General features: G+C 40.4%; 1 long non-coding RNA gene across 5 annotated transcripts in view; it reads right to left on the reverse strand.

Moving 5' to 3' along the window:
• Positions 1–12,442, reverse strand: part of LOC122687333 — a 245,194-nt gene that overhangs the window by 65,192 nt on the left and 167,560 nt on the right. The window contains exon 2 of one of the 5 annotated variants that reach the window (XR_006339119.1): positions 7,563–7,997. The exons of 2 other annotated variants lie outside the window; for them this stretch is intronic. This is a non-coding gene — a long non-coding RNA (uncharacterized LOC122687333). Of the gene's footprint in view, positions 1–7,562; positions 8,015–12,442 lie in introns of those variants that run through there. 2 more of the 5 variants (XR_006339120.1, XR_006339115.1) reach the window with 2 other exon arrangements.

Here is a 12,442-nt window from a genome sequence, read left to right on the forward strand (position 1 = left end):
GAGAAAACCCCGCCATTTGCAGTGACATGGAGGACTCAGAGGGTATTTTTTTTATTAATTTATTTTTTACTGAAGGATAATTGCTTTACAGAATTTTGCTGTTTTCTGTCAAACCTCAACATTAACCGGCCACAGATATACATGTATCCCCTCCCTTTTGAAAGCCCCTCCCGTCTCCCTCCCCACCCCACCCCTCTAGGCTGATACAGAGCCCCTGTGTGAGCTTCCTGAGCCACACAGCAAATTCCTATTAGCTATCTATTTTATAAACGGTAATGTAAGTTTCCATGTTACTCTTTCCACACATCTCACCCTCTCCTCCCCTCTCCCCATGTCTATAAGTATATTCTCTATGTCTGTTTCTCCACTGTTGCCCTGTAAATAAGTTCTTCAGTATCATTTTTTCTAGATTCCGTATATATGTGTTAGAATACGGTATTTATCTTTCTCTTTCTGCTAAGTGAAATAAGCCAAACAGAGAAAGTCAAATGCTGTATGATTTCAGTTATACATGGAATCTAAAAAACAAAACAGAATAAAACAAACCAAACAAACCAACAAAAAACCTTGTAGAAATAAATCAGATTTGTGGTTGCCAGAGGAGAGGACTGGGAAGTTAGGGGAATTAGATGAAGATGGTCACAGGTGCAAGTTCCCACTTACAAGATAAATAAAGTCAGGGATGCAATGTACATACAGTGATGGTTGTTAGCAATATATATTTGAATATTTCTAAGAGAGTAGCAAGGGAATTTCAGAAAAGCATTGCTCTCTCTTTCATCAACTACTCTAAAGCCCTCTGACTGTGTGGATCATGACAAACTGTGGAAAGCTCTTAGAGAGATGCGAATACAAGACCAGCTTACCTGTCTCCTTAGAAACCTATATTCAGATCAAGAAGCAATAGTTAGAACCCTATCTGGAACACCTGACTGGCTGAAGATGGAGAAAAGAGTATGACAGGGCTGTCTGCTGTCACCCTGTTTGTTTAACCTATAAGCCGAGCACATCATGAGCAATGCCATCTAGATGAACTGAGAGCTGGAATCAAGATAGGTGAGAGAAACATCAACAATTTCAGACATGTGGACGATACCACTCTAATGGCAGAAAGTGAAAAGGAACTAAAGAGCCTCTAGATGAGGGTGAAGGAGGAGAGTAAAAGAGCTGGCTTAAGGCTAAATATTAAAAAAAAAACTAAGATCATGGCATCCGGCCCCATTACTGCACGGCAAATAGAAGGGGAAAGGGGGCAGTGGTGACAGATTTCCTCTTCTTGGTGAAAGATGATGAGTCCAAAATCATGGCAGATGGTGAGTGCAGCCACGAAATCAGAAGACAACTGCTTCTTGGCAGGAAAACAATGACAAACCTAGATAGTGTGTTGAAAAGCAGACATTACACTATCAACAAAGGTCTGTATAGTCAAGGCTATGGTCTTCCCGTTGGTCACATTTGGTTGTGAGAGCTGGACCATAAAGAAGGCAGAACGCCAAAGAATTGACGCCTTCAAGCTGTGGTGCTGGAGAAGACTCCTGAAAGTCAAACCAGTCACTCTTAAGGGAGATCAACCTTGAATATTCACTGGAAGGACTGATGCCGAAGCTGAAGCTCCAGTATTTTGGTCATCTGATGCAAACAGACACAACTCATTGGAAAAGTCCCTGATGCTGGAAAAGACTGAGGGCAGAAGGAGAAGAGGGTGTCAGAGGATGAGATGGCTGGATGGCATCCCCTATGCAATGAACATGAACTTGGGCAAACTCCAGGAGACGGTGAGGGACAGGGAGGCCTGGTGTGCTGCAGTCCATGGGGTCACAAAGAGTCGGACACGACTGGGCAACTGAACAAAAAAACGAGAGAGTAGATCTTAACAGTTCTCATCACAAGGAAAAAAAATGTACATGTTAAGTTATGGATATTAATCTTGCTGTAATGATCATTTTGCGGTATATACATATATCACATCACCATGTTGTATACCTTAAACTAAAACAGTGTTATATGTCAATTATTATATCTTAGTAAAAGTTGGAAGGGAGAGTTTTGACTTAGTTATCATTTCTTATGCTCGACCACTCATGAAATAGATACCGTTTTTATTCTCATTTCACACATGAGAAAACTGAGGCACTGAAAGGCTGAGTGGCTTGCCCGAGGTCACAGAAGTAACAGCAGAGAAGCCTGGATTTAACCCCAGTAGCAGGTTCAAAGCCCAGACTTCTAAATACTACTCATACTGCATTTTAACTATGAGATATGTTCAAAGTAATGATTTTCAACTATGAGGAATGAATTCTTTTTCTCCACATTTTACAAACGAGAAGAGAGAGAAAACACTTTTCTAAGGTTATCAACTCAGGCAGTCTGACTCTATAAAGTCTGTGTTCTTAACCTCCATTCCATACTCTTCCCTGAAATATCTCAGAACTTACAAACCCTGAAATATTTCAGAAGCCCTTGGAAACGAGAATTTGCAGGAGGTTGCAAGTGCATTAGACATAAGCAGGCCATTCTTTTTCACTCTTATGATGAATATTAAAATACCTCAATAAAAACCTCACCCTTCTATAAGAGACCACACAGTCTTGCATTTTTCACAGTTATGTCTCAGATAACTCAATGAGAAAACCTTGATGCTCAGTGTTACAGTATGTGGGTTAATTCTGGACCTTAAACAGAGGCAAGGGTAGGGAAATAACAAGGTCACTATAGAAGAATCTCAAAGCCTGTGGATATTCTGTGGGGTCTGCTTCTAAGAATCTTAAGTTTGCAGACTAATTTGTCAGTGCTTCATGCCAGGAACCAGGGAACGACAGCAGGAGAGATTAGGATCTTCTCTCTGCTATAAGTGGTCTCTAATAAGCACACCCTTCTACAGCGATACCTGCAAGCTGCTGCATACAGACCCAGCAGTGGCCACCAACTGTGATACGTGACCCCCTATATTTACAAACTAGAAATGCACATTGTCCAAACATCCCTCCAGAATTTTTTCGCTTAACAGCACTTCATCTTCCGCATGTTGTGAGACTAGTCATTTTCTGCCAATTAGGCTAAGAAAGTTTAACCCAAACAGATGTTTAATGTCTTTCCTGTAATTTGCTCACTCATTATTCCCTGTGTGGAGGAACAACAAACCAACTGCAGCATGTATGAAAAACAAGGAGGCAGACTGTGGGGACATTCAGAAACACAAACAAGCATGCACGCATTAAAAACACTATACTATATACATATACTACACTATGTGTATACATACACTACGTATAGTATGTGTATACACTGCATACTATACATACACTATATGTATACTCTACACTGCATATACTGTACACTGCAAATCATCTGAACAATGTATCAGCTAACATATACTAATGTACCACATTCTACTGGATATGAAGAAAATTAAAAGAGTAATTTAATTTGTATTACATGGGAGTTTTATGTAAAAGCCCAAGGGAAAAAAAATTTTTTTTTAATTATGACACTGACATTTTTAAAAAGTCAGCTTGGGACCCCCTCTCAGGTGGTGAGAGAGAGTGACGGTGATGGCAGGATTCACAAAGGGAACACGGAGCTCCCACACCTCCATGCCCCTTTACCTCTTGTTCTTCCATTGCTGGTTTAGTAAATCTTGTTTCTCCCCCTTATAATCCACAGTAGGAACTAATCTACACACTGATGCACAAAGAGCCCAGAAATACTCTGCCAGTAACTTCAGGGGAATAACCTACGTCTCAAGTTTCCAGAGTGTAGTTCCCACACCCAAGCTCACTAGCACACAAGATTCTTTGTGGGGAACGGACTGCAATGGGGAAATCCAATGTCAGGTTTACTTAGCAGCAGTCCTGTTTCAGAAAATGAAAGGTGAAAATAGAAAGAGGAGGAGGAGGGAGACTCTGCTTATTACAACTCTCGGCAAAATAAACTGTTTTTACTATTCAATCAGAGGCAGCATAGAAGAATTAAATGACACAACACAAGTTATACCTCAGTGATGGTTTAGTAGAAAAGACTTGAAAAGTAATTGGATCCAATATTAACAACTTACCGGTTGTGCGAACATGGAAAAACACTTAATGTCTCTGACTTCAGTTTATAATCATTGAAAGGAGGATAGTAATAGAATCTGTAAATAATCTGAAATGTTATTTAACCAGTAAGGTCTGAGTGAGATGATACATATGAGAGTGCTTTATAAACTGTGATATTCTAAAGATACTTGCTTGTGGCCACTGTTATACACTGTTATGAAAATGAATACACTGTCCCTTGGACTGCAAGGAGATCCAAACGGTTCATCCTAAAGGAAACCAGTCCTGAATATTCATTGGAAGGACTGATGTTGAAGCTGACACTCCAATACTTTGGCCACCTGAGGCAAAGAACTGACTCATTGGAAAAGACCCTGATGCTGGGAAAGATTGAAGGCAGGAGAAGGGGACAACAGAGGATGAGATGGTTGGATGGCATCACCGACTCAATGGACATGAGTTTGAGTAAGCTCCAGCCGTTGATGATGGGCAGGGAGGCCTGGCGTGCTGCAGTCCATGGGGTTGCGAAGAGTCGGACATGACTGAGAGACTGAACTGAACTGAACTGTTATGAAAATAAGTGCATGTCTTAAAAGAGAATTTACTCAATTAATTTAAGTGTAAACCTTTTGTTTGGAATCACTCATTGAGCTTGTTCTTGGGTTGCTTGGTAAAACATCATTAAATTAATTTATTGATGTCACTTGTTTTTTCCCATCTTCCTCCCCCTTTTTTCTTTCATAGTGTTAAGGAGACCAAACATGCTAAGTCGGCTACTGGGAATCCCAGCATGGATACAAGTTTAGTCATCACTTAATATGTAGGTATCCTTTGGAATTGGGCACAGTTCCTTTCTAGATTTTGTAAATAAGTTATATAATTAAAAAAACTGAAGATTTCTTTAGAGGTAATATATATGTGTGGCTTGGGAGAATGACAGGTATGTATTAAGTCTTTTAAACACATGCAGTAGAGCTCTGACACTATTAATGAGCAATTCTTCCTGAACCAAGGTATTAAAATACTCACTAGTTTTTCTGCTGATTCCTCTCGATTGCCTGCCTTTCAGTCTCCAGGTTTCACCTTGCTTTCTTTCACTCACATAAGGAGTTGTTTATGACCTTCAGCAACCTATCCATTTTAATGGAAAGGTCTGCTTCCTGCTAGTGTCACCAGAAAGACGTTCTCCTCGGGAAATCAGATTTCCATCTCGGCTGCACTCAAGCTAATGCACACAGAAGCCAGCAAACCTCTGCTCTTTTAACCCAGCAGCAGGAACCTGGCAGTTGCTCACAAACAGCCACGCGGCTGCCCACAGCATCACTAGAGCTTATCTGCTCCACTAAGAAACAGGGCAGTTTGTGCTTTTCTTCTTCGTAGTACTTACTGTTTTATAACAGGCGTTTCCTTTTTCTCAAAAATATTGAATTTCTTTCAATAAGACAAATACGTAAAAGAATTAGGGATACACTTTTTTATTATTTATTTTTAAAATAAAGTCTCTACCCTCAAACTGGGCTTCCCTTGTGTCTCAACTGGTAAAGAATCTGCCTGCAATGTGGGAGACCTGGGTTCGATCCCTGGGTTGGGAAGATCCCTGGAGGAGGGAAAGGCTACCCACTCTAGTATTCTGGCCTGGAGAATTCCACGGACTGTAAAGTCCATGGGGTTGCAAAGAGTCGGACACGACTGAGCGAATTTCACTTTCACTTTCACCCTCAAACTACCCATTGTCTGAGCAGAAAAATAAACAGCAAAAATCATTATAACAAAAGGGAGTAATAGATATATGTACAAGGGAAAATAATAGCCCCAGGTTGTTAGTGGTGATATTTTTCTTTGTTTTGTTTTGTTTTTGAGGTGGGGAGTGTTGTCAGCTATCTCAATGAATGGTTTTTTAAAATTTCACTTTGCAATGTAAACAGGAGTTTTCTACATAGAGAAAGGAATTTCAAGAAAAGGTCTATTCGCGATTCCAATTGATTCTCTAGAATTAAAGAACAAGAGAGTCCAGGTTAAAAGTACTAACCAAGAACTCCCATAAAAGATGGTTTGAAAAGAGTTCACATCAAGACACATATCACAATGTCTCAGGAAATTCACAACAAAGAGAAGATACTGATGTATCCAGAGAGAAAGATACAGGTCACACACAAAAGAAAGGAAATAAAAATGGCATTCTGCTTTTAAAATATGTTAGAAATGTTTTAAAATATCTTAGGAATCTAGAAAACTATTTGAATGAATTCCAAATTAGTATTCTATACTTAGCCGCAGTATCAATGAAATGTGATGACAGAATTAAGATTTCAAATATATGTACTACATTTTGAGAAACAATTGCAAAACCACTTTACTGACTAAACAAAAATAAACCAAGAGAGATGAAGATACAGGATCAAGAAAGCAAGGGAATCAACAGAGGAGAAAGGAAAAGGGAATCCACATGATGAGGGACAAGGTGGCTCCTGGAATAGGGAAGAACAAACCTGACTTCATATTAGATCTGCTCCTGTTACTTTAACCCTTGGGCTTTGTTCCCTGGGCTTAGACTTTTTGTAAAAGAGGGTTCTGCACCTTTTGTAAAAGAATGTTGCCTATAGTCTGAAATATATAGGATAGCCTATTCTTAGGGTTGTGATCTTTAAGTGTTCATTCATATAGAAATAAAAAGTTGCAGAACAGAGAATAACATTTGTCTTGTTGGAGGTTTATAGATATAGGTTTGTAGTTATAGATAGCTACAAGAACATAGGGTTCTGACCCCAAGAAGTCTGCAACAGCTAACTATACCTCTCCCTCATCTTGCTTTAAAAAAATGCTCTGACAAATTCCTTTGAGGGGTTCAGGGGGTTTGGGGGCACAAACCACCCATCGCCTTGCATGGCCTTGCAATAAACCTTTCTCTGCCCCAAACTCAAACCCTTCTGTTTGTTGGGGCTCCCTGTGTGTTGGCCACATGAACTTGCGCTCAGTAACAATTCCGTGAGAGCAGACGTGCAACAGGCCCATGAAGCAATCAGTATATATTGGAGCAGGGAGTCAGAAAGCTCCAAAGGGATACCTCTAAGGAAAAAGAAATGAGCTGAAGAGATACACTGAGATGTTTAAACATATTGAAAAGAGATTAAAATTTCTAACAAAGCATTTGTAAATGAACTTGTGATGAGTACTCAGAAAATCAAGCAAATAAAAATTGAGACTAACTGCATGAAAACAGAATGGTTCAGCTGTAAATAAAATGTACGTGTCCATAATAATGCAAGAACCAAGTAGTACTGATGAGAACAAAATTAGTGCTTAACTCTGGGCTTCCCTGGTGGCTCAGAGGTAAAGAATCTGCCTTCCAAGTAGGAGGTGCAGGTTCAATCCCTGGGTCGGGACGATCCCCTGGAGAAGGAAATGGCAATCCACTCCAGTATCCTTCCCTGGGAAATCCCAGGAGCAGAGTTGCCTGGCAGGGTACAGTACACGAGGTCACAAAAGAGTCGGACACAACTTAGCGACTAAGCAACGATCACTTACCTACACTGGAGGAAGAGGAAGTACTGAGTATAGGCAATGTACAACAAAGTGCAATTCTCATCTCTCAGAGTTGAAAGTAAATACAAAATTTTTTAAAAGGAAGGATAAGAATGTATTTGTAAACAGTCAAAGAAACACAGAAAGGAACAATGAAAAGCATTAAAAAAAAAATGTGGCCCCAGGGAGTAGAAACAAGGAGTAGGAAGGAGAGACGGAAGTAGTGAGACACACAGAACCACTTAACTCCACAGGTCTGTTCTATGGGGCTTCCCAGGCGGCAGCAGTAGAGTCCTCTGCAGTGCGGGGGCTGCTGGAGACGTGGCTTCCGTCCCTGGGTCGGGAGCATCCCTCGGAGGAGGGCGTGGCGACCCACTCCAGTCTTCAGCCTGAAGAATCCAGTGAACAGAGGAGCCTGGCGGGCTACAGTCCATAGGGCTGCAAAGAGCCGGACACAACTGCAGTGACTCAGCACACATGCACAGATGCTTTATACCACTAAAACCAAACGTTAAAGATAAATATTATTGGAGGTAGAGAAGGATGCAGTCAGAGAGGCAGCAATCAGGCACTGAAGAGCTTTGCATGCCAGTCCACTGCCTTTACAATTTAACTGGTGAGCAATAGAGAGCTTTTGAACATTTTTAAAACAGGAGAGACTCATGATTTTATTTGGATTTTGGAAACAGCTTTCCTGTAGTGATACCAGAAGGGATAAAACAAGAGGCAAAAAAAAATCAATTAGATGTAAAAGCTAGGAAAAAAACATATGTAAACATGACAGATAAAAAGTTACCATGTTGTTAATAAACCAGGAACTCTTATATATTACTAGAGGAAATGCATGGAAGTGTAAAACACAGTTATAAGATAGATAAGTTCTGGGGATATAATATACAGCATGGCAACTGTTACAAAATTGTTAACAAAATTGATTTGTTTATTTCAAAGTTAATGAGAGAGTAGATCTGACAAGTTCTCATCATAAGAAAAAAACCCTGTAAATGGATAAGGTGATAGATTTTAACTCAACTTATTGTGGTAACTATTCTGCAATATTGGCAACCCACTCCAGTGTTCTTGCCTGGAGAATCCCAGGGACGGGGGAGCCTGGTGGGCTGCCGTCTATGGGGTCACACAGAGTCAGACACGACTGAAGTGACTTAGCAGCAGCAGCAGCAGCATTCTGCAATATATACACATATCAAATCATTATGTTGTACACTTTAAACGAATACAAAGTTATATATCAATTATATCTCAAAACTGGGAAAAGAAAGATCAAAATAATAGAAATGAAAGACATAAACAGAAATTTCAGAAAATAAGAACTAGAAGTGATAAAGAAAATAGAAAAATATAGAAGATATTCAACTCACCATTAATCCCAAACATAGAAACAAAATAAATATCATTTTAACCAAACAAATGACATAAACAACAACAAAAAAGAAAAATCTGGCTTTAATGAAGGTAAGGGAACTATCACACAGTTATAGACAGTGCAAATTGCTATAATCTTTCTGAAAGATGAGCAAAAATACTAAAATCAAGAGAGTATGTGTGGTGCAGAGTGCATTCCTCTTTCTACCCCAGGTTTCTACCCTTCCACAACTGCATTTTGCACATGGCTTTGGCACAGCAGTGCAGTAAACCCACCCCAGCCCCCCTACGATCTCTCACTGCAGCTTCCTTTGACTGACTCATCTTCTATTGCTCTAATTCCAAATGTTCAGGATATGAGTTGATCAGCATTGTTTGTGTGATACACATTCCTGGTTGAACCCCTTGAATGAAGACAAAGGAGGTTACTAGGTACAAATCTAAGCACCTACTCTTTCAGGCTATCCTATGGGCTGGGGAAATTTATCAACAAGGCAACTGAGGATTGGTGGTTACCTGAAATAGCACTTGAATATTATGTATTGTGAGTGTGCAGTGGTTAGGAAGACAGAGGGGGGCCAAAGCTTTCTACCACTTACTTTAGCTGGGTGACCTCTGGCAATACTTAACTTCTCTGAACTATTTCCTCAGTTGTGAAATGGAAATAATAGCCATCTACATGATAGCCATCTACACTGTTGAGAGAACAACTGACGTACAATAGGCGTTCTTCATTTTTACTGTAAACAATCTAAGAGAAAAATGATGTTGGTCTGGAATATGGTGTAGGGATGGAGAAGGGGGAGTGTGCAGAAAGGAAAGTTTAGCTGAACCCTTGGCCCTCCTTGTTTTCCTTTAAGTGTAGCTTTAAAGCATTCAGACATAAAGAGGAGTCATTTCACTTGGTGTCTAATATTTATATGTATGTTTGTAAAAATTCTCAAGGGAATATGCATTGCTGTGAAGACAAACACATGATAATTCCCTCAGGAACTGATATTTCACAAGTCTACATTCTGAGTAACCTAAAGTGATCTCTCCTGAAATATTTCAGTCTTCAAAACCTTCAGTATAACTTTTATCATATTGCTTTTTTAATGTTCAGACTGTGTGTTGTTGTTTCTTGATTCATTGCTGCTATTGCTAGGTCACTTCAGTCGTGTCCGACACTGTGCGACCCCATAGACGGCAGCCCACCAGGCTCCCCCGTCCTTGGGATTCTCCAGGCAAGAACACTGGAGTGGGTTGCCATTTCCTTCTCCAATGCATGAAAGTGAAAAATGAAAGTGAAGTCGTTCAGTCGTGTCAGACTCTTAGCGAGCCCATGGACTGCAGCCCACCAGGCTCCTCCATCCATGGGATTTTCCAGGCAAGAGTACGGTGCCACTGCCTTCTCCTTCTTGATTCATAATTGACCCTAAATCTTGCCCAGGCTTCAGAAAATGGTTAGTCACACTGACACTTTCAGCAGACACCCCTGTTTCAGGGACCAGAGGGCAGTTTGGTCCTAAACGAGTAATAATATAATGCAAATTTCATGGAGGTTGCTCTTTGTCAGTTCTCCCATTCCTTCCAACATTTCATTTATTTTCAGAGTTAGAACAGCCTCCAATTCGCCTTTAGCTCCTGGCACTCGTGACCTGTATGTTTTGATTCCACTTTTCCCTAACTCTCCCAGTCACAATTACAGGATTTTGTCCAGCTCTTCCCAAAGTTCATTCCCCTAAGCTGTCAACGTCCGCTGCCTCAAGGGCTCAGGCACCCATGTGCTTCTCCTGAAAGGTGCAGATGAAGATTATCTTAGAGTAACAGTTCTTAAACTCTTGTGGATAGTTTAAAATTGTGTTAAGACTGTGGAACCTTTGTAATGTTTGGCTTCATGACTAGAAGTGTCAGATTCATTGCTTGGAACAGCATTTATTAGAAACAACTGATCACTCAATTTTCTTTATATCTCACTGAAGGGAAGATGTATTCATTCAAAATTTACACATGTGTGCCTCAAGTTATAGAAACTCACTCCAGCCAACCTAAGAAACCTAGGCTACAAAGATGGAATGTACAACCCAATGAGAGGGTAACAGGCAGGAAGGCCAGGTGTCTCCAAACAGAGGAAAGAGGCTGCAAGTGCCAGACATTTTTATCTCTCTTAAGCGGCAGGAGGAAACAAACCAGCGATATGTTTTCTTCTCTATACAAATTTAAAATGAGGTTTCTCTTAAAATGCTGTGTTGCCATGACACCTGGTTTCACCTGAAGCTAACTACTCTCAAACCTTGAGTTAACCAATACATTTCTTTTTCTTATGGAAATGTTGTCTTAAGCTATGACTCTTTCTTCAAATTGGTTCCGCCAAATGGCCCAACCTACTTACTCAGGTATTGTTCCCCTAATCTATGTAAACGAAACTATTTGTTGGTAATCTGCCGTTCTACAAGATTCAAGTCAATCGTTTTATGGCCAGGGATGAATTATCTGGTGCCATTCTAAGTTTTATGACATTCCTTTCTTTTCATTAACAGATTGTGAGTGACTATATAACAATAATGTATCCTGCCTGAGGACAGTCTTTGGATTAAATCCTCTGGCTAATTCTGTTATCTTAAAAACATAAATTATGGAAGTAGGTCTGGTCTTTACAAGGATGTGTACTGCCTGAGGACAATCTTTGGATTAAACCTTCTAGCCAACTCTGTTATCTTAAAATGTAAATTATGGGAGTAGGTCTGGTGAGGTCTTTACAATCTCCAGACATTCTTTGGATTCATTGGAGAGTATAAAACTCCATTGCTAATACTAGCAAAGGGGGTACTCTTTTGCCCCCTTCTGATGCCTATGTCAGAAGCTTTCTCTATCTCCTTTATACTTTAATAAAACTTTATTACACAAAAGCTCTGAGCGATCCAGCCTCGTCTCTGGCCCCGGATTGAATTTGTCTCCTCCGGAGGCCAAGAATCCCACGTCTTATCGTTCAGAAACAACCTTTCACCAAGAGCAGAGAGGTTCGCAGGTCTCAGAACTGAACAGTATTTTTTTACCCTCTCCTTTCTGCCAATTCGTTTTACTTCTTTTTCTCATATTTGCTAGCTCTCATTTTCCCATCCACCCCACCATCCTAACTAGCTGTCACTCTTGTAGACATAGTGGAGATGTGGCCCTAAAAGGACCATCCAATACTGAAAATGCATAGAAGGGTCACTGATGCCTCAATTGCCACCCACTCCCCAGCTGTGTCAAAGAGAAAATCACCCGGATAAGCAGACAAGGTCAAATGCAGTAGTAACGCTGGTGCTTAGGGCAGCACCTTTAGTGACTGGGGCAGTGTCAACGTGGCAGAACTCAATAAAGAGTGGCTGATAAGCAATCATCCTAAAGCCTGCACCACTTTCTTTAAAAGTAATAACCATTTGGGAAAACATTTTGCATCTGGAACATGCAGCTACTAAGTTGGCTGCCCTCCTCTACTGATCAATGGAGGAAAAAATCCTTTTTAAGTCATG

The sequence above is a fragment of the Cervus elaphus genome, chromosome 31, assembly GCF_910594005.1.
Source record: "Cervus elaphus chromosome 31, mCerEla1.1, whole genome shotgun sequence".
Classification (NCBI taxonomy): domain Eukaryota; kingdom Metazoa; phylum Chordata; class Mammalia; order Artiodactyla; family Cervidae; genus Cervus; species Cervus elaphus.